At 37.4% G+C, this 25,147-nt stretch overlaps 2 pseudogenes; both read right to left on the reverse strand.

The window, feature by feature from the left end:
- Positions 1-1,162: 1,162 nt before the first annotated feature.
- Positions 1,163-19,543, reverse strand: LOC123819442 (annotated as a pseudogene).
- Positions 19,544-19,629: 86 nt separating this feature from the next.
- Positions 19,630-23,396, reverse strand: LOC123819443 (annotated as a pseudogene).
- Positions 23,397-25,147: the final 1,751 nt, after the last annotated feature.

Genomic DNA, 25,147 nt, shown 5'->3' on the forward strand with positions numbered 1-25,147 from the left:
AAATCTCCTCATTCACTACCACATATCTTGTCTGCATTGTTATGTGATGAGGTCTCTCTCTGTGTTTTCAGCTGTACTAAGAAAGCTAGGTTTTGGCTAACAGTTACCAAACACTGATAACATTCCCAGTTCTCTCACTGTGATTTCTCTATAATAAATGAGTTTTGATTGCTGGCACAGAGTTTTCAGATTTTTATTACACTCCCAGAGTTTTTCTGCAGTATGAATTTTCTGATGATTGAGTGCACAGAGTATATCTTATATTCTTTATCTTTATTGAGTTTCTTTGCTGGGTGAGTTCTGTGATCTACACTGAGGTCCACACTCTGGATGAAATACTACTTACACAAAATATATTCTAAGACTTTATCTCCTGTGTAAGTTCGCTGATGTTTAGTGAAGGTTGGTAAGTTACAGAGGAACTTTCAAGTGTTCATTATATTCATAGGGGTTCTCTCCAATTTGATCTCTTTTGTATTGTGAGATTTTATTTCCTCCCTACTTGGTTTCTCCCTATTCTTTATATTCATATGTTTAGTTCCCTGTGTGGGCTCTCTGATGTTCCCTAAGGCTTGATTTCTGGCTGAAAGTTTTCCCACATTTATTAAATTTATAGGGTTTCTCCCCCGTGTGAGTTCTCTGATGTACTCTGAGGTTTGATTTCTGGCTGAAAGCCTCTCCACAGTGGTTGTATTTATAGGGTTTCTCTCCTGGGGGAATTCTTTGATGTTTTCTTAGGGCTGACTTCTCACTGAAAGCTTTTCCACAGTCATTACATTCATAGGGTTTCTCTCCTGTGTTGAGTTCTCTGATGTCCCCTTAGATTAGATTTCTGCCTGAAAGTTTTTCCACACTCATCACATTTATAGGGTTTCTCCCCAGTGTGAGTCCTGTGATGTACTCTAAGGTTTGATTTCTGGCTGGAAGTTTCCCTCCAATGATTACATTTGTATGGTTTCTCTCCTGTGTGGATTCTATGACACCTTCTGAGTTGTGACTTCTGACCAAAAGCTTTCCCACACTGATTACATTTATAGGGCTTCTCCCCTGTGTGAGTTCTATGATGTTTTCTTAGACCTGACTTCAGTTTGAAAACCTTCCCACATTCATCACATTTATATGGTCTTTACCCTGTGTGAGTTCTCCGATGATTCCTTAGGCCTCACATATGGCTGAAAGATTTCTCACATTCATTACATTCAAAAAGTTTCTCCCCTGTGTGAGTTCTCTCGTGTACTATAAGGATTGACTTATAATTAAAAGTTTTCCCACATTCATCACATTCAAATGGTTTCTCCCCTGTGTGAGTTCTCTGATGTATTCTTAGGCCAGACTTTGCACTGAAAGATTTCTCGCACCCATCACATTTATAGGGTTTCTCTCCTGTGTGAGTTCTCTGATGTTTTCAGAGGTATGATTTTTCACTGAAAGCTTTCCTACATTTGTGACATTCATAGCATTTCTCCCCTGTGTGACTTTTCTGAGGCTGGGCTACATGTGAATTCATACAACAGGATTTTTCACATTCATTACACTCAGTGGGTTTCACTGTTATGTGAGTTCCCTGATGTATACTGAACGTTGATTGGTAACCCAATGTCTCTATAGATGCGTCACAATCAGAGGGTGGGTTTGTTGTGTGAGTTCTCTAATGCACCAAGGGGGCTGAATTATGGCTGAATTTCTTTCCATATTCAAAAGGTGTCATCCCTTTATGAATATCCTGGTGTTCTCTAATGTGCGCTTTTTGGCTGAAAGATTTCTGTGTCAGTTTTTTGAGTGATTCTATTGAAATTTATTTTTGTTTTCAGTACATTCATATCCATTAAACTCACAGTGGCTCTTCTCCTCTGGATAATAGCTCTGAGAGACTATAAGGATTGATTTATTATATTGGTTTTCCCCAAATGTATTAAGTTGATAAAATTGCACTTTTGGGTGGTATTTATTAGATGTAACAACAGCAGTCTTTTCAAGGGAAGATTTTCCACATTCATTACATTCAAAACCTTGCCACAAAGTCTGAATTGTCTGATGCTGAATAACTTCCTCTTTATAATCAAAGGCTTTTACATTTTTACTGTAAACAAAAGATTTCTTTCCAGTATTAGTTCTGCCATCCTTAATACTGAGGGTCCCTTTCTCACCTACATTAATCTCATGAGTCTTCTTTCTTGAATATTGACAATGAGGGGTCAATGAGCTGGGGTGCAAGTAAGGAGGCCCTGTAGTGTCAAATTTACCAGATATCATTCTTACAGGATAAATGTTTACGTCCATATTACATGGTTTTCCTGAACTTTCTTGCTCTGTAGTCAATGATTTGTTGGTAAATAAAACTTCCCACAACTGTTTGCCTTGGCATTCTGGGCTCTTCTCTGAGAGTTCATCAAGTTGGGATTTTTATAAAACTGAGAAAATTAAAATTACTTTATGATATTCAACATATTCCCTATGGAATGAGACTTACATGCCCAACTATGTAGTTGACTCTTTAGTTTCCTGGTTTTTTTAACTTTCTTCTTTTTAAAATAGTATATGAGACTGAAAATTTTCTCTAAGCACTGCTTTATCTATAGCCCAAAGGTTCTGACACATATGTTTCAATTAAAAAAAATTCTGGACTTCCAGCCATGATGGGAACATAGGTAAATACACTTTGCTTCCTTGCTCAACTACAAAGGGACAACAACATATTTAAAAAACAAAAAATAACCAGAACTGCCAGAAAATAGAACTGTATGGAAGTCCGACAACCAAGGAGTTAAAGAAGAAACATCCATCCAGGCAGAGACAGGGAGCTAGGGTAGATAGGACACTCAGCAAGGCAGAGGCTGGTGGATCGGGCAAGGTGGCAGCTGGCAGAGTGGGTGGTCCCATATTTACATGTGGATCATCCAGGAGGTACAACTGGGGAACAAGATAGACCATGCAACCCAGGGTTCCAGTGCAGAGAAATAAAGCCTCAAAGCCTTTGACTGAAAAAACCTGTGGGGGTTGAGGCAGCAGCAGAAACTCCCAGCCTCATAGGAGAGTTTATTAGAGAGACCCACAGGGTGCCAGAATATACACAAACCCACTACCCAGGAATCAGCACCAGAAGGGCCCAATTTGCTTGTGGGTAGTGCAGAAAGTGACTGAAAGCCAGAAGAGAGTTAATCAAGTGGCACTGTTCCAGCTTGGACCCCTCCCCCACATACAGTGCCGTAACACACCTAGGTAGGTTGTCCCACCCTGGTGAATACCTAAGGCTCCACCCCTTACAACGTAATAGGCAGGCTCAGATGAAGAAATATGGCCCAAATGAAAGAACAAATCAAGGCTCCAAAAACAGAACTAAGCAATGAAGAGATAGCCAACCTATCAGATGCACAGTTCAAAACACTAGTAGTCAGGATTTTCACAGAAGTGGTTGAATATGGTGGCAAAATAGAGGAAGAAGTGAAGCCTATGTAAAGTGAAATGAAGAGAAATGCACAGGGAACCAAGAGTCAAGGGAAGGAAACCAGAACTCAAATCAACAATTTGGAGCACAAGGAGGAAATAAACATTCAACCAGAACAGAATGAAGAAACAAAAATTCAAAAAAACGAGAAGAGGCTTAGGAACCTCCAGGACAACTTTAAATGTTCCAACATCCGACTCATAGTGGTGCCAGAAGGGGAAGAGGAAGAGCAAGAAATTGAAAACCTGTTTGAAAAAATAATGAAGGAGAACTTCCCCAATCTGGCAAAGGAAATAGACTTCTAGGAAGTCCAGGAAGCTCAGAGAGTCCCAAAGAAGTTGGACCAAGGAAGCACACACCAAGCCACATCATAATTACATTATCCAAGATTAAAAATAAGGAGAAAATCTTAAAAGCATCAAGAGAAAAAGAGACAGTTACCTACAAAGCAGTTCTCATGAGGCTATCAGCTAATTTTTCAAAAGAAACCTTACAGGCAAGAAGGGACTGGAAAGAAGTATTCTAAGTCGTGAAAGGCAAGGAACTACATCCAAGATTACTCTATCCAGCAGAGCTATCATTTAGAATGGAAGGGCAGATAAAATGCTTCCCCGATAAGGTCAAGTTAAAGGAGTTCATCCTCACCAAGCCCTTATTATAAGAAATGTTAAAGGGACTTACCTAAGAAAAAGAAGATGATCAAAAATATGAACAGTAAAATGACAACGAAGTGGCAACTATCAACAACAGAACCTAAAAATCAAAAACAATAACAAACTAAGCAAACTAGAACAGAATAGAATCACAGAAATGGAGACCACATGGAGGGTTATCAGCGGGGAGAGGGAAGGGGGAGAATGGGGTTAAATGTACAGGGAATAAGAAGCCTAGATGGGGGAAGAGGAGGAAGGGATTTCAGTAACAGCTATAAAGGACACATGGATATAACCAAGGAAGGGTGGAATCAGGGAAAGGAGGTGGGGATGCCTGGGGTGGGGGAGGGGTCCTGGGGGAAACTGCAGACAACTGTACTTGATTCAACAATAAAAAAAAAAAAGAAGCATAGATGGTAGGTACAAAATAGACAGGAGGAGGTTTAGAATAGTATGGGAAATGGCAAAGCCAAAGAACTTGTATGTATGATCTCTGGACATGAACTAGGGTGGGGGAATGATGGTAGAAGGCCAGGCACAGGGCAGAGGGCAATAAAGGGGAGAAAAAAAATGGGGCAACTGTAATAGCATAATCAATAAAATATATTTTAAAAATTCTGGATATTGTAAAATATTGATTTACTCTTTGATAAAATAGGTTTTTATAAAAAGATATGCATGCATTATTGATTTTAAGATAGAAGAATTTTAATTTTTATGTCTGCAATTAAGTGTTATTGAAAAATAATACCTCTACTTTGTGAAATGTATCAAGATTTGTCTAAAATACCTTTAGATTTTTGTCAATGTTCCAAGATCATTTAAAATGAGATTTATTCTTTGTTTTCAGAATAGATTTTTGAAAGACACATAATAGATTAATTCTATAAAATATGCTAGTTATAGTTTCTAGACCAGAGGTTGGTCAACTTTTCTGTAAAAGGTCAGAGAGTAAATGTTTTAGGTTTTGCTGGTCACGCTCAGCAGTATTCTCGAGTCTACTGGCTGTGGTATGAAATCAGAGAGGAATAGCAAGGTCTGTCATATTGAATGTGTTCCTATTTCTCCTTACAACTCTTGGAGTTTTCTGTTTTATGGCTCTTGATAATTTATTTGGCACAGTAATAATGAAAACTTTTATATTTCCTTTAAAAGTTATCCTTTTAAGCAACTGTCCTTTTTGACCTGAAATGAACCTTATATATTCAGCATAAATATATACTGAGTTATTTCTATGTTTATTGTTTTAATTTAGGATTGTATTTCAAACTTTCTGAATTATATTTTAGGTGTATCTCTTTGATAATCTGATAGCATTTCTCTTAACAGGTGAACTTAATACATTTACATCAGTGATGTGACAGATATATTTGTTTTACTCTATGTTATAGAGTATGTTTGCAGACTTTTAGTGCAGAAAAGAGTTAACACAGCAGGCAGGAGACTGATATCCTGACAAAGGCCTGCTTGGAAGATTAACCTTTGGCTGACATCTGAAAACTTAGATTTCTAGATGGTTCCCAAGTACCTTGTCCCTACTGAATTTTCGAGATAGAGAACATTTCACATGCGTTGTTACAATTCATGGCCAGGGGTCTTCAAAGCTTGTGCCTGGTTTCCTCTAGATTTTACCCCATGCACCTTTCTCTTTGCTGATTTTGCTTTGTATCATCTCACTGTATAAATCTTAGCTATGAGTATGACGATATGCTTAGTCTTCCTAGAGACTCAATGAACCTGATAGACCCTTGAGGTCCCTTCAGGTCCAATGAGCCCAGGAGACCCTTGATACAGCTTTATAGGAAACTTTTCTAGTAACAGGTCTGTATTCTTTGCTCTGTCAAATGTACATAACTTTTAACAATTATGAAGGTTGTGCTTTGCTCCAATAGTTATCTTTCTAATTACATTATGTAATTCCTTAATTATCTATTTAGATGGTATTGAGCAATTATTATATGATGATAAAATCACCTCCTTTCTCTCTTCTGATCTCTTTACTTCCAATTTTAGCTGCTTTATTGACCTTTCTTAGTTTTTCTTTTTACTGTTAATACAGATCCATTACTTATTTTTCAGCTTCAAATGGTATACTTAGCTCTTATCTTTTATAGATGAGAATATTAACATGCTTATAATCCATTCCCTTTGTTGGCTATCTACCTAACATGTCAGACCTATTATTTCTAAAGTTCCAAATGTAAAGTTCTCTAAAATGAGAGTGCTAGAGAGCAATTCAAACTGCTCACTTGTAACTGATCTAATTTTCCTGGATGCCTTCTGCCGGTATTCAATAACTTACCTGGGGAGCTTCTGCTTAGCAATTCTTCCTCTAGTAACCATGGATCTTCTCCTAGTTCTAACACGAAGATCAATTCTGGTTTGGTGAAGCAGTACCCTGTAGAATAATTTAGCATTTGAGTTAGCTGCATAGGTTTCACTGTTTTTGAATGTGAAGGAAGGTACAGCTTCAGAAGTGGCACACTGAGTGCATTCACAAGAAAGTTTTGGGGGGGAAAGTTACCAAAAAACCCATTTTCTTATACTCATAATAGGTCATTTTCCTTAAACTCTTTAATCTGAAGCCTATTCTAAAATGGCCAATTTCCCCCTGACTGGTGTAGCTCAGTGGGTTGGGCATCATCCTGCAAACCGAAAGCTTGCTTGTTTGATTCCCAGTCAGGGCACATGCCTAGGTTGTGGGCCAGGTCCCCAGACGGGGGTGTGGGAGAGGCAACTGATGGATGTTTCTCTTGGACATCAACATTTCTCTCCCTCTCTCCACACCCCTTCCCATCTGTCTAAAAATAAATAAATAAAATCTTTAATAAAATAAAAACTAAAATGGTCCATTTCTGTGTTTTGAGCAAAAGTTTTCATACAGACTTTGAAATGTGGCTATAACAGAGTAAAAGAAACTGACTTAACCCTCCATATCAGACACCTAAAAAACCATACAAATTACATAAATTGGCTTTTAGACTCTAGACAACAAGCAGTGCAGACAAGGATACTTGAGAATAGAGAAATAAATTAAGTGAACTCTATGATTATCACTGCTTAAAGCTGAGAGTTTCCAACCCATAACACAAAAAGAGTCTGAACAGAGCCCAGCTGACTCAGAAAGATGAGGAAATAGAAATGGACTTTAAGGCAGCCATGGCAACTAAAATTTGTAGGATGAAATACCGGAGAAGAGAGATGTACTGATGAAGAGTCTTGGAGACCTGCAGAAAGGTCTCCTGAGTACTAACTTGTACAAGCCTGTAAGAAACACACTGGCAGGTGGGGAAAGGCCAATGAAAAAGAGTAGGCTGAAAATCACCAAAGCCTGCACAGAGGTAGAAAGTGTCTATTCCCATGAAGCAAGGTAGAAAAACTTCCTAATTTTTGGCCAACTAAGGAGAATAACCAGAAGGGTATTTATTGCTGTACTAAAGATGCCAAATTAGTCCGAGACTACAGTGAGCTCTACATCTCACATAACAAAGCAAACCTTGAAAGGATCAAATTACTTGCAAATAACTTAGCTACATTCTAGAAAATGTCCCTGAAAACTTAAAATAATATGATAAGAGGTTATAAAATTCATAGTATCCAACACTTAACAAAAATTACTAAGAATGAACACAAGTAGGGACATACAACTCTTATCAAGGTGAAAAATCAGTAAGTAGCAACAGAGTAAGAAATGGCACACATAAAGTTAATAATCAAGGTCATTAAAACAGTGAATATATATGTTTGAGATTAAAAAGAGAAACATGAACATGATGAGAAGAAAAAGGGAATTTTTTTAAAAGTTCCAAATTAAAATTTTAAATATAAAAAATATCTGAAAACTGTTGGAAACCACCCTGCCTGGTTTCAGAAACTGTAACCGCCTACCCCCCCACCGCCCCATTGCTCAGGCTGAGTGAGCGGCCTTCGGATCATAAGCCACTAAGGAGACAAAGCTTATCTCCCTGGCAGGAGCACCGCTTCTGCTCCTTTTTCTTCACTCTGCCTGGCCCCCAGTGCTTGATCAGATAGCCAATGACAGGTAAGATTCCTCAAGGGAGGAATGACCTAAGACAGGCACAATCACAGAGAGGCCCCAGGGAAGGACTTGGCGGATATAGCAAAAGGGGGTGATGGACCCTCATCCCTCAGCTTTGACATAGCCTGAGTCCACATTCTGTCTGTGAGATGTCTCCCAATCTCTTAGCTGCCTTACTTCCCCTGCCTGACTTAAGCCTGAAACAATGGCAAAGGGTGGTACAGCCCTGTGCTAGAACGGGTGGGTTCCCCGGGGTGATCAGGCCTAAGAAAGAATACATAAACTACTGTGAAATCTGCTTTGCTCAATTAAATGATAAGGGTCTAAGCAGGAAGTGAGTTTGTTTCCCAAAGTTTTATAGCCCTTTAGCTAACAGACCCTGACTCAGAATAAGCCCTTGTAGTTCTCTGTATACTATCTATTCTTTGATCCTTACTGCCTGACAATGATTAACGAGCTTTACCTATATTCCTGTGCAAATTGAAAGCCAATAAAAACCTGTCAAGGCAAGGGTTGGGGCATTCTCCTCTTGTGAGAGTAGCCATGCCGTCCCTTTTCCTTCACAGGACTCAATAGTCTCTGTGAGTGTATCTCCTCTCATCCATAACGCCGCAGACACTGCAGGCCAGTGTTCACATCAGAAAACAAACCTACCATAAAACAAGTAATCAAACACTCAATAGGATTAATAAAAGTATAGATACAACATAAGGAAGGATAGATGACATAAGACAGATTGATAACTTTAAGGCACAGTTAATCTATAATAAGTTAAAACTATAAAAGAAAAAACCCAAAGTGAAAAAGGATTAGGAAATAATAAGCAGAATTATCTGTGACCTGTGGGATAATACCAAGTTATATAACACATGTGGCATAAGTAGCACTTCAAAAGAAACAAAGGAGGAAGAAAAAAACATTTGAAGAAATAAAGATCAATGTTCAAATTTTGACAACATGTGTATACCTTGACATCTAAGAAATTACATGAATGCCAAGAAACATAAAGAAAACCACATCAAGGTACATTATAATTAAATTGCTGAAAACCACTGACAAGGAAAAAATCTTAAGTAGGCATAAAAGACATAATATGCAGAGAGGAACAAAGATAAGAATGAATGCCTACTTCTGGTCAGAAAAAATATACAGTAGGCAGAAGACAATGAACTGAGAGCGTTAAAGTACTGAAAGAAAACAAAAGTCAACCTAGATTTCTATATCTAGCAAATATAATACATTTTCTGACAAACACAACCTGAAAGTATTTATCACTAACTGACAAATATTACAGGAAAAGATAAATAAATTCATCAGACAGAAGAAAAATGCCACCAGGTAGGAATGGATTTCTATGTAGAAATAAAGAGCATGATAACCTGGAAACATGAGGATAAAAATATTTTTCTAATTTTCAAAGCTCTGAACAAATGATAAATTATGGGGGTCGTTTTTTGGACACATTAGACCAGTTGCATTTAATTGACATTTTTGGAGCATTTCACCCCAAAGCAAAATATACATTCTTTTCAGTACACATGGAACCAGCTTTATTTACAATAGCCAAACTATGGATGCAATCTAAGTGTTTATCACCAGACAATTGGATAAAAAGGCTGTATTACATGTATATATAATGAAGTATTACTCAGCCATAAAAAAGAATGAAATCTTACCATTTGTGACAGCATGGATGGACCAAGAGGGTATTATACTAAATGAAGTAAGTCATACAGAGAAAGACAAACACCATGTCACTCAAATGTGGACTCTAAAGAACAAAATAAAGAACAAAACAGAAACAATCACATAGAGAACAAACTGATGGTTGCCAGATGGGAGGCAGAATGCAAGACTTGGTGAGAAAGGTGAAGGGATTGAGAAGTACAAATCGGTAGTTACAAAGTAGTCACAGGGATGAAAAATACAGCATAGGGCATATAGTCAATAATACTGTAATAACTATGTGTGGAGTCAGGTGGGTGCTAGGATTTACTGGAGGGATCACTTTGTAAATTACATAAATGTCTAACCACTATGCTATACACCTGAAACTAATACAAAATAATACCGAATGTCAACCATATTTTAAAAAGAGGGAAAAATGCTTCTTAAATCTATACTGAGCCCTAAGTATGAGATTCCCTTGTTATTGGCATATTTATTCAGTTCCTATTAATAACATAATCTGAATATTAAGGGATACCACATTATTTCAACCTATCTGGTTTCTAAGCTTCAAGTAGTGTATAGCAAGCCACTCTAAACAGTGAAGGATTTATGAAAACATTTCATCCAAAGTTCTTCAAAGTCACCATAACTGGTGTGGTTCAGTGGATTGGGCATACCCCTGCAAATGGAAAGGTCGCTGGTTCAATTCCCAGTCAGAGCACTGCCTGGGTTGATGGCGAGGTCCCTAGTTGGGGATGTATGAGAAGCCAACAATCAATGCCTCTCTCGGGCATCAATGTTTCCCTCCCTCTCTTTCTCCCACCCTCTCCTTTCTCTAAAGATAAATAAATAAAATCTTTAAAAAAAAAAGCTTTCTAAACTCCAGCATCAAAGAGAAAGATATTGAACGCGTGGGATAGCTCTCCTATACTCACTGTATTAATACTCTAAACAGCTTTAAGAATCACACACAAGGACTTGAAAACAAGTGTCCAGACATCTGACACAGTTCATTGTAGTAACTACCACCCCTACACTTTTGTTATAGTGGGTCCACAGACTACCCAGCATTCATCCTTAAAATAGTAATTGGTGGTAGTTCCTATATCTGGCACAAGGAGATCTTGCAAAGAATGCTTAAGGAGTGGGAGCAACACAGGGAATCTGACAGGGGAAAAGGAAGCAAAGGGGACAGAGGCAGAACTGTAAGGACCACAGGCCCTAAGGTAGAGTCCCTGGGACATCTCCCTTGAGCCCGGGATAGCTCCCAAGATTAAGACCTTATCCTTCTCATGTCCCTGGCTGACCACCATTCCTGACATGTTTGCCATGGAGAGGTGGGAGGGAGATGGACATATACTGTCTACCAGGCCAAAACAGATGACCAAAGGTATACCAAGGCAGGAAAATATCCAGGATTGCTTATAAATGTACTCATCTATGTAATATGTTAACATAAGACAGGAAGTGTAAAAATAGTAACACTGAAGTTTCAATATAATTAAAGTTTTATAACTGATGACCCTTAGGAAATAATCACAAACTCTACTTTAACATATTTCTTTAAAAAATATAAAAACTGGCAAGACACAGGAGTGATTATTACTTTCAAAATTGATACTGATTTTACTTTTAAAGCATCAGTATTCCAACAAACTAATATTATAAAGGCAATGTGTACTCTGAAAATACAGGAGATGGTTTCTGTGGTACTGACTTTAAAAAGACTCGGAAATTTAGACATAAAGTGATTTGGAAAAAACATACTTTTTAACACAAGGTATATGCTAACTACCTGTATGTTTTCAAAGATGCTCTTTAAAATGTCCACAGTAGTCAAAGTGTTTCTCATAGAATAAACATGTGAATTTTTCCCCCAGTTCTTTGCGTCTTACTAACCCCACCATCTTCAAGAGGGTAACAATGGAGATGTTGTTTCCATGCACTCTCCCAAAGATACCGTATATTGCATATTTCACACTTCAAACTCCCAGTGGACTGTGATTTCATGTGATCCTTAAAATGGTAAAACATTTAAATGGTTACATTTCTCACAATGAAACAAGCCCCTCACATGTCACAGCTGAAATTTCATAATTTCAATACCTTCCACCTGTGGGAAGTATTGCTTGTGGGGTCAGATACACAGCCATCTTCTTTAATCTGCCCTTTCCTATCACCTGGACAGTACTTGCTGGCATTATCTGCCAACAGTGCTAGAGCAGAATCATCAGAGGAGCCCATGCCCTGAATGTACTTTATGGACTGTGTGGCAGAAGCCACATCCTCTGACATTTCCATGCCTTCATCTTCCACTTCGATTGTGCCTTCCACAACTTCCACCTCAATTTCAGCAGGTTCTATTTCTACAGATGGCAATGATTCTGTGATAACATTTGAAGTTTCTGCAATCTTTCAGTTTTTTGCCCCATTTTTTCCTGTGGTATTTTCGGCTAGTGGAGCACAGTTGTATTTGTTCCCGACTTCAAGAGCTTTTATATAGCTTCTAGCATTTGTAGAAACTCTGCTGCTTTCCACACACCATTGGCTTCTTCTCCTCCCTGTATCATTAATTTTGCTGTATATGTGAACTCAATTAAATGACTAAAGGCCATTTTACTAACACCTTGTGGTAGTAAAAAATCTCCACCAAAAGTTCCCGAGTAACTCCTGAAAGAATTTGTAGAAAACCATACTGCAAGCAACCAAAACAGACTTGTGGGCCTTAAATAGCAATCATTGACAATCAGGGTGAGGCCAGTAAACTGGTCCTTCTCTCACTGTTCATTCAGGTTCAGTTTATGATGTTCAGAGAACTCCTGAAGGCATTCCACGGTCTCTTGAGACCGTGGGGTTGCTCTAGTTAACAATCCTCCCTCTTGCCTCTATGCCACTCAAAGTCTCTCCTTCCCTGCTCTGCTCTCCCCTCCCAGGGGTAACTTGCCCCACACCTGTCCGCCCCCCAAACAGCGCCTTGCCCTCCACATCTCTGCTAGTTCTAGGCCTGGTGGCTGTGGCATGGGCTCAGTAAATTATGTTTCAAAACTAAATATATTGTGAGATTTATGATACATGATATCACCATAAAAGATGAGAGGTAAAAAATGAAAATATATTATGATTTTTTGTTTTTATTGTTTTTCAAGTACAGTTGTCTCGATTTTCACCCAAAAATGGCCCCTCCCCCGACGCACCCATCCCCACCTTCCACCCTAGGACCTACCCCCTTTGGCTTTGTCCATGTCTACTTTATAACACATTCCTTAATGGCCCTTCCCCTTCTTTCCCCCATTATCCCTTCCCCCCTCTCCTCTCTGGTTACTGTCAGTTTGTTCTTTATTTCAATGTCTCTGGTTATATTTTGCTTGCTTGTTTGTTTTGTTGATTAGGTTCACTTATAGGTGAGATCATATGGTACTTGTCTTTCACTGCCTGGCTTATTTTGCTTGGTATAATGCAGTTCCATCCATGCTGTCAGGTAGGGTAGGAATTCCTTCTTTCTTTCTGCTGCATAGTATTCCACTGTGTAAATGTACCAGTTTTTTGATCCACTCATTTACTGATGGGCACTTAGGTTGCTTCCAGCACTTGGCGATTACAAATTGTGCTGCTATGAACATGAGGGTGCATAGGTTCTTTTGAATTGGTGTGTCAGGATTCATAGGGTATAATCCCAGCAGTGGAACTGCTGGGTCAAAAGGCAGTTCCATTTTTAGTTTTCTGAGGAAATTCCATTCTGTTTTTGACAGTGGAAGCACCAGTCTGCATTCCCACCAATAGTGCACTAGGGTTCCCTTTTCTCCACAACCTCTCCAACATTTGTTGATTTGTTTATGATGGCCATTCTGACTGGTGTGAAGTGGTACCTCAAAAGTAAGCAGTATTGTGAGTAAGCATATATTGTGAGATATATTAACACTACTTCGAAATACACAAAGCAAACTGTTTGAAAGTAAACTGTGATAAGTCAAAGATGTGTGCTGTAAATGCTAAAGGAACCACACAAAGAACAGAGCACAGCTAATAAGCCACTAATATAAATGCAATGGGATCACTAAAAATATACAATTAATCAGAAGGAAACAGCAAAAGTAGAAAAAATGAAAAAAACACATCGGGCAAATAGGGACATGTTACATTTAAACACAATCATATCAATAACAGCATTAAAATAGTCTAATCATTGCAATAAAGACAGAGATTAATAGACTGGATAAAGTCAAGACCCAAGTATATGATGTCTACAAGAAATCCACTTGAAATATAAAGACACAGAAGAGTTACAAGTAACAAGAACAAAAAAGATAACATGCAAATATAATAAAGAGAACGTATGAGTGGCTATACTGATATTGAAGTGAAATTCAAAAGAAAGGAATATTTTTTGGAATAAAGAAGAAACACTGCACAATAATTCATCAAGAGGACAAAACAATCCTAAATGTTTTTCCATCTTTTAACACTACTTCGAAATACACAAAGCAAACTTGTTAACACTGAATAGTCAAATGTACAATTACAACTGGATGATAACAGCACTTTCTCGATAATTGGTAGAACAAGCAGATGAAAAATTAAAATACAGAGTATTTAAATGACATTTTTAAGCAACATGACTTATTTCCCATCTATAGAACCCTGACACTTGGTTTAAAAAATGACCCAACTATTATACTGTCTACAATAAACTCAATTCATGAATGTATTCAAATTGTTCTTTTCCTTATAAGTAAAGTATTATTTTTCTTGTTACTTTTAAGATACCTTCTTTGTCTTTAGTTTCAGGAGTTTGAAAGTCAAGGAGTTCTTCAAATGAATTCCTTTAGGTTTATCCTGTATGGAGTTTGCCCAGCTTCTTAAATCCATGGGCTTATGTCTTGAGCCAAATTTGGGAAATTTTCAACCATTTGTTTGAAATTATTTTTAGCCTTTTCTTATGGGGCTCTTAAAGGCACAAATTTAAGAGATTTTGTTGTAACAGAGTCCTGGAGCTCTGTTCATTTTTTATTCAATATATTTTCTCCTCTGTACTAATTGAGCCATTTCTATTTTTCTATCACAAAGTTCAATGATTTATTTTCCTATGTTCTCACCATTCTCCTGCTATGATTATGCACTGAATTTTTTAAAATAAGTATTTTAATTTAGAGTAGCTTTAAATTCACAGAAAAGTTGCAAGGATAGAAAAAAATCCTGCATACTCTGCACCCAATTTACCTTACTGTTAACATTTATATTACTAACAGATTTGTCATAAGTAATAATATAATTTTGATATATTATTAAATGAAATCCATACTTCATTTATATTTCCTTGTTTTTGTTTTAAATTTTTTTTATTTTAATCGTTGTTCAAGTACAGTTTTCTGCCCTTTACTCCCATCCCAGCCCATCCATCCATCCCTCCCCTAAAATTTTTAAGTAATCTTTTTTTTTTTCCTGTTCAAAATACCATCCAAATACATCACATTTGGTGGTCGTGTCTCCTTTGGCTCCTCCACATTATAAATGACTTGCCTTGTTTGTGATAACCTTGGCAGTTTAGAGGACACAGTAGAAGATCCTTCAGTCTGGGTTTCTGTGATATTTTTCTCATAAAAATGGAGTTTGTATTTTTGGGATAAAGACCACAAAAATAAAGTGTTTGCCATTCTTATCCCATCTCATCAAGGGAACATGCTATCAACGCATCACTGATGACAGCCTGGATCACTTGTCTGAGGTAGTGCATACCCAGGCACCCACTGTGAAGTTACTCATCGCCTGACCCCTTTCCTCTCTGTAGGTTGCATTCTTTAGAAGTCACGAGGCACCACCCACTAGAGGGGTGGGGAACTATACCTCCATCAAGGTGGAATCACTACATAAATTGTTAGGAAATCTATATTGAGGATTTTTCTGGTCTCTCCCAGCAATTTATTTACTCATTCAAACACATACCAGTTTGGACTCATGGATACTTTATACTTTTAAGTTTTAAAACACCATTATGTTATTTTACTGTTCAAATAGTTGTACCTTTGGCCACAATGGGCTTTCAGTTTGGCTTCTCTGTTCTTAAAACATAACCATATCATTCTGTTATTCTGAGGATTTCTTTATTTTCCTCCAGTTTGTTTTTTGTTTTTGCTGTTTTTTTAAGAAAAATTAAGCCATATTTGCTTTTCAAGATTTTTTTAAAAAATATTTTATCACTTATGCTATTACAATTGTCCTGATTTTTCCCTTTGCTCCCCTCTAAACAGCATCCCCTCCACTCCCTCAAGCTATCCCCACATCACTGCTAATGTCCATGGGTCATGCACATAAATTCTTTGGTTACTCCACATCCTATACTGTTCCTAACAACCCCCTGTCTATTTTATACCTACCAATTTGTACTTCTTAATCCCTGTACTTTCCCCTCAACTTTCCCCTTTTCCTCTCCAACTGATAACCCTCCAAATGAACTCTATACCTATGACTGTATTTCTGTTTGGTTATTTACTTTTTTTAGATTCAAATATTCATAGTTGTGACTTATGGCCATTTTAATGTTCATAGTTTTGTTCTTCTATTTCTTATATAATTCCCTTTAACATTTCATGTAATAATGGCTTCGTGATGATGAATTTCTTTAGCTTTACCTTGTCTGGAAGCACTTTATCTGCACTTCCATTCTAAATGATAGCTTTGCTAGATAGAGTAATCGAGGTTATTGATCCTTGCTTTTCATCATTTTGAATACTTCTTGCCAGTCCCTTCTACCTTGCAAAGTTTCTTTTCAGAAATCATCTGACAATCTTATGGGAACTCCTTTTTAGGTAACTATCTGCCTTTCTCTTGCTGCTTTTAAAATTTTCTCTTTATCTTTAACCTTCCGCATTTTAAGTATGATGTTTCTTGGTGTGGTCCTCTTTGGGTCTTTCTTTTTTGGGGATTCGTTATGCTTCTTCATGGTTCCTGGACTTGTATGTCTATTTGCTTCACCAAATTAGGGAGGTTTTCTTTCATTATTTTTTCAAATAAGTTTTCAATTTCTTGCTCTTTCTCTTCTCCTTCCAGCACCCCTGTGATTTGAATGTTTGTACCTTTGAAGATGTCCCAGAGGCTCCTTAGCCTATCCTCAGTTTTTTTGGATTCTTTTTTTTCTTCTTGCTGTTCTAATTGAATGTTTTTTTCTTCCTTATATTCCAAACCATTTATTTGATTTTCAGCTTCATCCCCTCCACTGTTGGTTTAATAAAATTATTTTTAAAATAGATAAATTGTTCTTTTTTCTACTAGGTGTAACCTTCATTTTGTCCTGGGTCTTATTTATGTTGTTGAAGTACCCAATGAGTTCCTTGAGCATTCTGATAACCAGTGTTTTGAACTCTGTATCTGAAAGATTGCTTATCTCATTTAGTTCTTTTTCTGGAGTTTTATTCTGTTCTTTTATTTGGGTCATATTTCTTTGTCTCCTCATTATGGCAGCCTCTCTGTGTTTGTTTCTGTGTATTAGGTAGAGCTGCTTTGACTCCCTGTCTTAGTAGTGTGGCCTATTAAAAAAACACACTGGTAAGTTGGATGTGTGGAGCCTTAGTTAACCTCCAGGGTGGGGCAAGCCCTTCTGTGGCTATCTATGGGGGTAGGCACAGGGAGGGGACAATGCTACAATGCTACTGCCTGGCCTATGAAGCTTTGTCCAAGAGGAAGCTGTCTCTCAGCTCTCACCCTCATGCCAGTCACTTCAGTTTCTCCCTGTATGCCACTGGTGCCCTTCCAGTTGTTTCCCTGATGCTAAAGCCCAGAGGGAATGAGTCTACATAAGTCCAAAGTCCATTGCCAGCCTTCAAAAGGAGACTTCTGAGAATCTCAGTTTCTTCCACACCCCCACCCCCAAGCTCCAGTGATTTTTACAGCCAGAAGTTATGGGGACTTACCCTCCTGGTGCTGGAACCCTGGTCTGGGTGGCTTGGTGTGGGGCTGGGATCCCTTGTTCCCAAGGTATCCCTCCCAATTTTTATCTACCACATGTGGGTGTGGGACCCTCCATTATACATCTCCACATCTCTCCATGTCCCCACTCCTACTCATCTGGATGAATCTGGACTCTAATTCCTTGATTGTCAGACTTCCATACAGCTCAATTTTCTGATGATTCTGGGTGATATTTATTTTGTAGTCTAGTTGTAGTTTTTGCTCTGGTTGTGTGAGGAGGCAAGCCATGTTTACCTGCACCTCTGTCTTGACTGAAGTCTCAAAGAAAAATTTTAGAAGATACTGCATGGATCCAGCCCCCGCACTCGACCTCCCTGTAGCATCTTCCATACGCTACTGCAGGCATGCAGGTGGTGGCTGGACTCCCACACTCTGTCAGCTGCTGGCAGTTGTGGGCTCAGCTGGAAACTCCCTATTTTATTTTTAAAAGATTTTATTTATTTATTTTCAGAGAAAGAAGAAGGGAGGGAGAAAGAGAGGGAGAGAAACATCACTGTATGAGAGACACATCTGTGGGTTGCCTCTCACACATCCCTAACCAGGGATCTGGCCAGCAACACAAGAATGTGCCCTGACCAGGATTTGAACTGGCAACACTCAACCCACTGAGCCACAGCAGTTAGGGCAAGCCTTATTTATTTTTAAAAACCAGACCACTAGGAAAATATGCCACTGTCCTGGAACAGCAAACTGCATTATCATTTCAAGTATTGATAAAAAGTTTGTAAAGAGACAACAAAGTCCTTATCAAACGGAAGAAAGCTGGGGCAGGTACAGCATGTTGCAAAGGTCCCTGGCAAAAGTGGTGTTTGCTAATGGGGATCTACCCTTCTTTTGCTCTAAAGGAGCCAGAGCTCACCCAAGTGGCTTACTTTTGCTCTCCTGATTTTCCTGTTGCCAAAGGATTGTCTCAATAAGGCTCTGTTATTTCAAAGGTCTAAGTAAGCATAACTGGGTTGAGATATCATTCTTGAAAACCAGCTATTTTCCAAGTCAAGTACTTTATAACTCTCCTGATTAAGCAGCCACCAGTTCCTCTTCCCCTGATCATTCCTGGATATTGGTATGTAGCACAATCAAAACCCCCTTTCCCTTCAAGGGACAATGCCACAGCAAGACTGTCCTGTCACTTTGCTAAAAACAGACTCAGGGCCCCTCACAGTGGCCAGTGAAAGAGGGAAGGTCTGTTTCCCTCTCACAGTGTGACATTGCCTCTCAGGGTTTTTTTGGAGGGTCTCCAGGCTGAAAGATGTAATGTGTGAGAATTTTAAGAAATGCACATCCATGTCTTGATGGCCAGAAAAGGATACCCAAAGGAACCTTTCCAAGTTCTTATTCAAACTACCTCTCCCAAATCCACATCAGAAATCAACTTTATGCCCTTGTTTATAAAACAAAACCAAGCAAAACAAATACCAGAAACCTTTTTATCCCTTCTAAAACAGTAACCTCATGGATTTTGTTTTACAGCTTAAGGAAAGTGGTGTGGTGATGTTTCTGGTAAACAGGAGATTGGCAACAAACAGGAACACCTCTCCTCACATTTCACTAGATAGTGGCAGGTTAGAGGAAACCGTCAGCCTGTTGGTACCTCGCAGGGCTCTGGCTTGGTTTGAAGGAAATGCCTAGAGCCAGAATAAGCACTTGCCACATGAAATTTAGGCTCTCAAAAATTCTGACCCAAATTTTAGCACTAGTTTCATCTTCTAGAATTAAAATGTAAATGAATTAGTGTCCAGAGAGAACTGACATATACTTGAACCTTGCTGCCATTCTTAATTTCTTCATGTATAAACTTTGCTTAAAAGGCCAAAATTCTCATTCTTCTTTTAAAATAGAGTCCCAGTGGGCAAACACTTCTATTTCTGAATGGTTGAGAGATTCTTCATCTTCTTGGCCATGGTTAGAAAGAGGTTCATGTGATCATCCACACACTTGGCCATACAACCCCAGCTGCCACTTTATCTGAAGCTCTTTATTCCTTGCATCTATTGAATCTTTGGCTTTGTCATTGCAATGGTGCACAGGGGCCTAGAGTTGAGGCAGAGCCTCAGGGCACTCATTGTTCAATGCACTGGTGCACCTGTTGCAGGGATGCTTGGCCATCCTCATAACAGCCAGCACGGCACCAGAACCTGAGGCCCTGCATCTTCTAGATGTTCTCTCCCTCCTGACTCTTCACTATGGAGTCTGCTGCCTCCTGCACCCAGAGCTGCTATAGCTCCTCACCATCACTCCATGCTACTCAAAAGTCATCTTTTATGTTCCATGCTTTAGCTTTAGAATCAGCCACTTCTCCAAGGGACTTTAATGCCTTTTATTGCAGAATGGCACTAGAAACTCCTAGTAGATCTATTTAGACTTTGTTTCTTTGTATTTAGTTTTGAAAGTTTATATTTCTAAAAGTTGTCCATTTACTAGGTTTTCCAATTTGTTGGTAGAAATTGCTCATAGTATTCTCATAATTACTTTTACTTCTGCAGAAATTGATAGTACTATACTCACTTTTATTTCTAATTTTAGTTATGTGAGTCTTCTCTTTTTTTCTTATTCAATCTACCTGAGATTTGTGAGTTTTGTTCTTTTCAAAAGACCAACTTTTAGTGTCATTGATTTCATTGTTTTCTATTTTTTATCCTCTTTTCCAATCTATATTACCTCCTTTTTTCAGCTAGATTTAGGTTTAGTTTATTGTTATTTTTCTAGTTCCTTAAGGTATAAAGTTAGATTATTAATTTGAGATCTTCCTTCTTGTTTAATGTAGGGGTTTACAACTGCAAATTTCCATGTTAATGTTACTTTTCCCACACCCTGTAAGTTTTGGTATATTGTGTTTCCATTTTCATTTTCTCAGGGTATTTGCTAATTTCCCTTGTTATTTGACTCATTGGTTGTTTACTAGTGTTTGGTTATTTTCCACATATTTGTGACATCTCATTTTCCTTTTGTTATTGACTTCTTAGTTTCATCATGATTGGAACATGTAATACGTATTATTTCAATCTTTTAAAATGTATTAAGAGTTATTCTGTGTCCTATCCTGGAGAATGATTAATGCACACATGGGAAAACTGTATATTCTGCTGTAGTTGGGTGGAGTCTTTTATATATCTGTTAGGTTCAGTTGCTTTATAGTGTTGTTCACATCTTTTATTTTGTCTGGTTGTTCAATTCATTGTAAAAGTGGGGTACTAAAGTGATTAACTATTACTGTAGAACTGTCAATTTCTTCCTTCAACTCTGTCAATGTTTGCTTCATATATTTTGGAGCTCTGATGTTTGGTGCATATGTTTATAATTGTTATGTCTTCATAGTGACTTGACCTGTTTTATAATATATAATGTCCTTTTTTGTCTCACCTAACAGTATCTGACTTAAAGTCTAGTTTGTGTGATATTTGTATAGCTACTCCTTCTGTCTTTTGGTTACTATTTTCACAGAATATGTTTTTCCCATACTTCATGTTAAAACTATTTGTGTCTTTAAATATAAATAAGTATCTTATAGTAAGCATAGAGTTGGATCATCTTTTTTAATGCATTCTACTCATCACTGTTTTCTACATAATTTAATCCACTTACATTTAAAGTAGTTATTGACAAGGAATGAATTACTCTGACCATTTTGCTATTGGTTTTTGGCATGTATTGTAGCTTCTTTGCCCTCATTTCCTCCATTTGTTTTTAGTTGATATTTTTGTACTGATACATGTTCTCTTCTCAGTTCTGTTTGTATATATTCTATAGATATTTTCTTTGTAGTTATGGAGATTACATGCAACATCATAAAATTGTAACAATCTAATTTAAGTTTTATCAACCCCAATCACATAAAAAACTATACAGTTCCTCTCCCTACCTTTGTTGATTTTTTTAATATTCCAGACTCAAGAGTTTCATACTTACTAACCTCTTTAATTCAATTTTTTCCATCCACCTTTTTACTTTTTAATGGAAAAGGGATTCTTTTAGGTATTAATTTGATTATTAGTTTGATTATTAAATTATTTTCTTTTTCAAAATTCCAATATGGTTTTGTTGTGACAAAAGGTAACAGGAAGCTCATTTTTATTATTTATTTATCATCAATTCCTACCTTTGTTACTGATGTTACAAATTATATCGGTATACACTGTGAGCCCAGGAACATAGATTCAAAATCACTTTTATGCATTTGTCTATTAAACTTTGTAAAAAATAATATTGGCTTATGTACTTGTCCATGTGTTTGTCCTTGCTAGAGATTTTTATATCTTCATATGACTCCACGTTACTATCCTGCATCCTTTTCATTTCAACCCAGAAAAGGCTCCCTTTAACATTTTTTTATAGGGCAGCTCCAGTGGTAAAGAACTTTCTCAGTTTTTCTTTATCTGGGAATTATTTTCCCCCTCAACTTTGAAGGACAGTTTTATATAGAATTTTTACTTTACAGTTTCTGTTAGTACTTTACATACATCACCCAACTACTTTCTTGTCTCCAAACTTCCAGAGGAAGAAATCAGCAGAAAGTTGTATTGAGTATCTTGTGTATGTATTAGTCACTTCTCTTGTTGCTTTCACATTCTCTCTTTGGACAGATTATGTGCCTCCATTTGGGTCTCTCCGGGGCTTTCCTCCTTGGGGTTCATTAAGTCTGTTGGATTTGTAGATTCATGTATTAAATTCATCACATTTCAAAAGGTTTTAGCCATTATTTTTCAAATTACTTTCTGCTCTTTTTTCTTTTCTCCTTTTGGGACTCCTGTTATGCTTTCATTGTTTCTTTGATAGTATTTTACAAATTCCTTAGTCTTCTTTAATCATTTTCCTTTGTGCTCTGCCTCAGATTCAGTAGTTTCAATTATCCTATTTAAAATTTCACTGATTCTTTTTTCTGCTTGCTGATTATCTGCTGTTGAAGCCCAGTGGTATACTTTTCACTTTAGAAGTTGTATTTTTCAACAGCAGAATTTGTTTGGTTCCTTTTTATTATCATCATTCTTTTTCCAGTACTCTTAATTTTATTCATGTATTGTTTTCCTGGTGTTTCTTTCTTTTTCCAGGTTTCCTCTTAGCTCTTCATATTTGAGACAATTATTTTAAAGTGTTGTTCAGTAAGCCTGGTGTCTGTACTTCCTTAGTGACTGTTTCTATCAATGTATTCTATTCCTTTCAATTAGACATGTTTTCCTGTTTCTTTGTATGCCTTTTGACTTTTTGTTCAAAACTGTGTATTTGGTTATTATAATGTGTTAACTCTGGAAATAAAATTCTCCCTTTCCCAGGGTTTACTGCTTTAAAAAAAATGTTGAAGGCTATAGAGGTAGTGTTGTTTTGAGACTTTCCAAACCATTTTTGCGAAGTCATTTGCTTGTAGTATGATCCCTGAAGTCTTTATTCCTTTAGTTCACATTCATGTAATATTTTGACATAGATTTCCTTGACTATTAGTAGCTAAAACAAACAAAACAACCCCAAAATGAAACAACACAAAAAAGAGGAGACTGCCTCTCCCAGTCTTTGCAAACTGGCTCTATTCAGGGGCACTCCTTCAGCACTTACCTAGGTTTGCTCTAAGCATAGAAATCGGCTTGAGGAAAAAGTTTAACATCATCTCAGGGCTTTTCTGAGAATGTCTTGCCATGGCATGTGGGTGGCTTTCTAAATTTTCCCAAGGACTTGGCTGTTTCTGCATGTGCTAATTTTTAAGAGTCTTGCCCCAGCTTCTCCTCTGGGCCTTAGATGGCTTATTGCAGATTTCTACTCATGCCCCAGGCATCTGTGGACTTGTAGACTGCCTTGTGCCTTTCTTCCTTTTCCTTTCTGGATTCTGTATTATATGAAACAGGCACTTTGAGTCAGTCCTTCAGGTATCCCCCACAGAGGTCACACAGATGAATATGATAACTTGCTAATAAGGTATATTCTGCTCCATCTGGTTCACAGTAGGACCTGGGAACTTGGCTGCCACCTGGTCAAGTCCAAGACCACCATTGTTCTGGGGTGTGATGGGGTAGGGATGAGTAAACACTACAAAATTTTCCCACCATTTTGAAGATGGCTCTCGACTGTGTGTTTGTTTGGTTAATATAAACACTTGTTTCTCCAGAGGTCTGATGAAGTTGGTTCACTTTTAAAAAAAAAAAATGTTTATATGGGATAAGGAAAGCCTGGAGTATCCCAGTCCACTATTTTGCTGACATCACTCTCTTACTGTTGAATGTTAACAGTTCTTTGTATATTCTGAGTATAAGTCCCTTAAAAGGTATTTGATTAGCAAATTATTTTTTTCTCAGTCCAAGGCTTGTGTTTTCATTCTCTTAACAGTGTCTTTTTAGAGCAAATGTTTTCCTTTTAATAAAGTCTAACATAGCAACATAGCAATGTTTTTCCCTTCATGGATCATCTTTTGGTGTTCTGTGGATAAACCCATCAACATTTCAACGCAGATTTTCTCCTATTTTTTTAGCTTCTACAAGTTTTTCTTTAGAATTTTACATTTAGGTCTATGATCCATCTTGAGTTAATTTCTGTGTAAGATATGAAGCCTAAGTGAGTTTTTTAATTATATGGACATCCAATTATTGCAGCACTATTTGATGAAAGGCTATCCTTTCCCCCATAGAATTGCCTTTGCAGTTTTGTCAAAATTCATTTGATTATATTAGTGGGTCTATCTGGATCATCTGTTCTGTTTCACCGAACAGTAAGTGTATTCTTTTGCCAATATCACATGCCTTAAAATTAGGAAATTGGTCTTTTACCTTTGTTCTTTTTTTTTTTTTTTTTGGCTATTGTAAGTCCTTTGATTTTCCATATAATTTTCAGAATCAGTGTATTGACTAAAACCCTCCTGGGATCATGACTGAGATTGCCTTGAATCTATACATCAAGTTTGAGAAAACTGACATCTTAACAAAAGTGAGTTATCCAATCCATGAATATGAAATAGCTCATTACTTAGATGTTGATTTTTTCATCATTGTTTTACAAGTTTTCTGTGTACATATCTAGTATTTTGTTAGATTTACCCCAAAGTGCTTCCTTTTTAGTGCGATCGGGTTGTTGTTGTTGTTTTTTTCAAAATTTCAAGTTCCAATTTTCTTTTCTGATATACAGAAAAGCAGTAACTTTTATAAATTGACTTTGAATTCTGTGAAGTTACTATATTTGTTTATTTCCAGGAATGTTTGCGGGTTTATTCCTTTTCAATCTGTATGCTCCCCTACTTCCTTGTTTTGGACTAAGAATTCCATTAAGACATTGACTAAGTGATAAGAAATATATGAAATCCTTTCCTTATTCCCTAACTTACAAGAGAGTGTTCCCTTGACAGTAAGAATGATGTTAGCATTACATCTTTCATATATAACCTTTGTTAGGTCATATTCTTGT

The sequence above is a fragment of the Phyllostomus hastatus genome, unplaced genomic scaffold (genome assembly GCF_019186645.2).
Source record: "Phyllostomus hastatus isolate PE091 unplaced genomic scaffold, TTU_PhHast_1.1 phas_contig_312, whole genome shotgun sequence".
Taxonomy (NCBI): domain Eukaryota; kingdom Metazoa; phylum Chordata; class Mammalia; order Chiroptera; family Phyllostomidae; genus Phyllostomus; species Phyllostomus hastatus.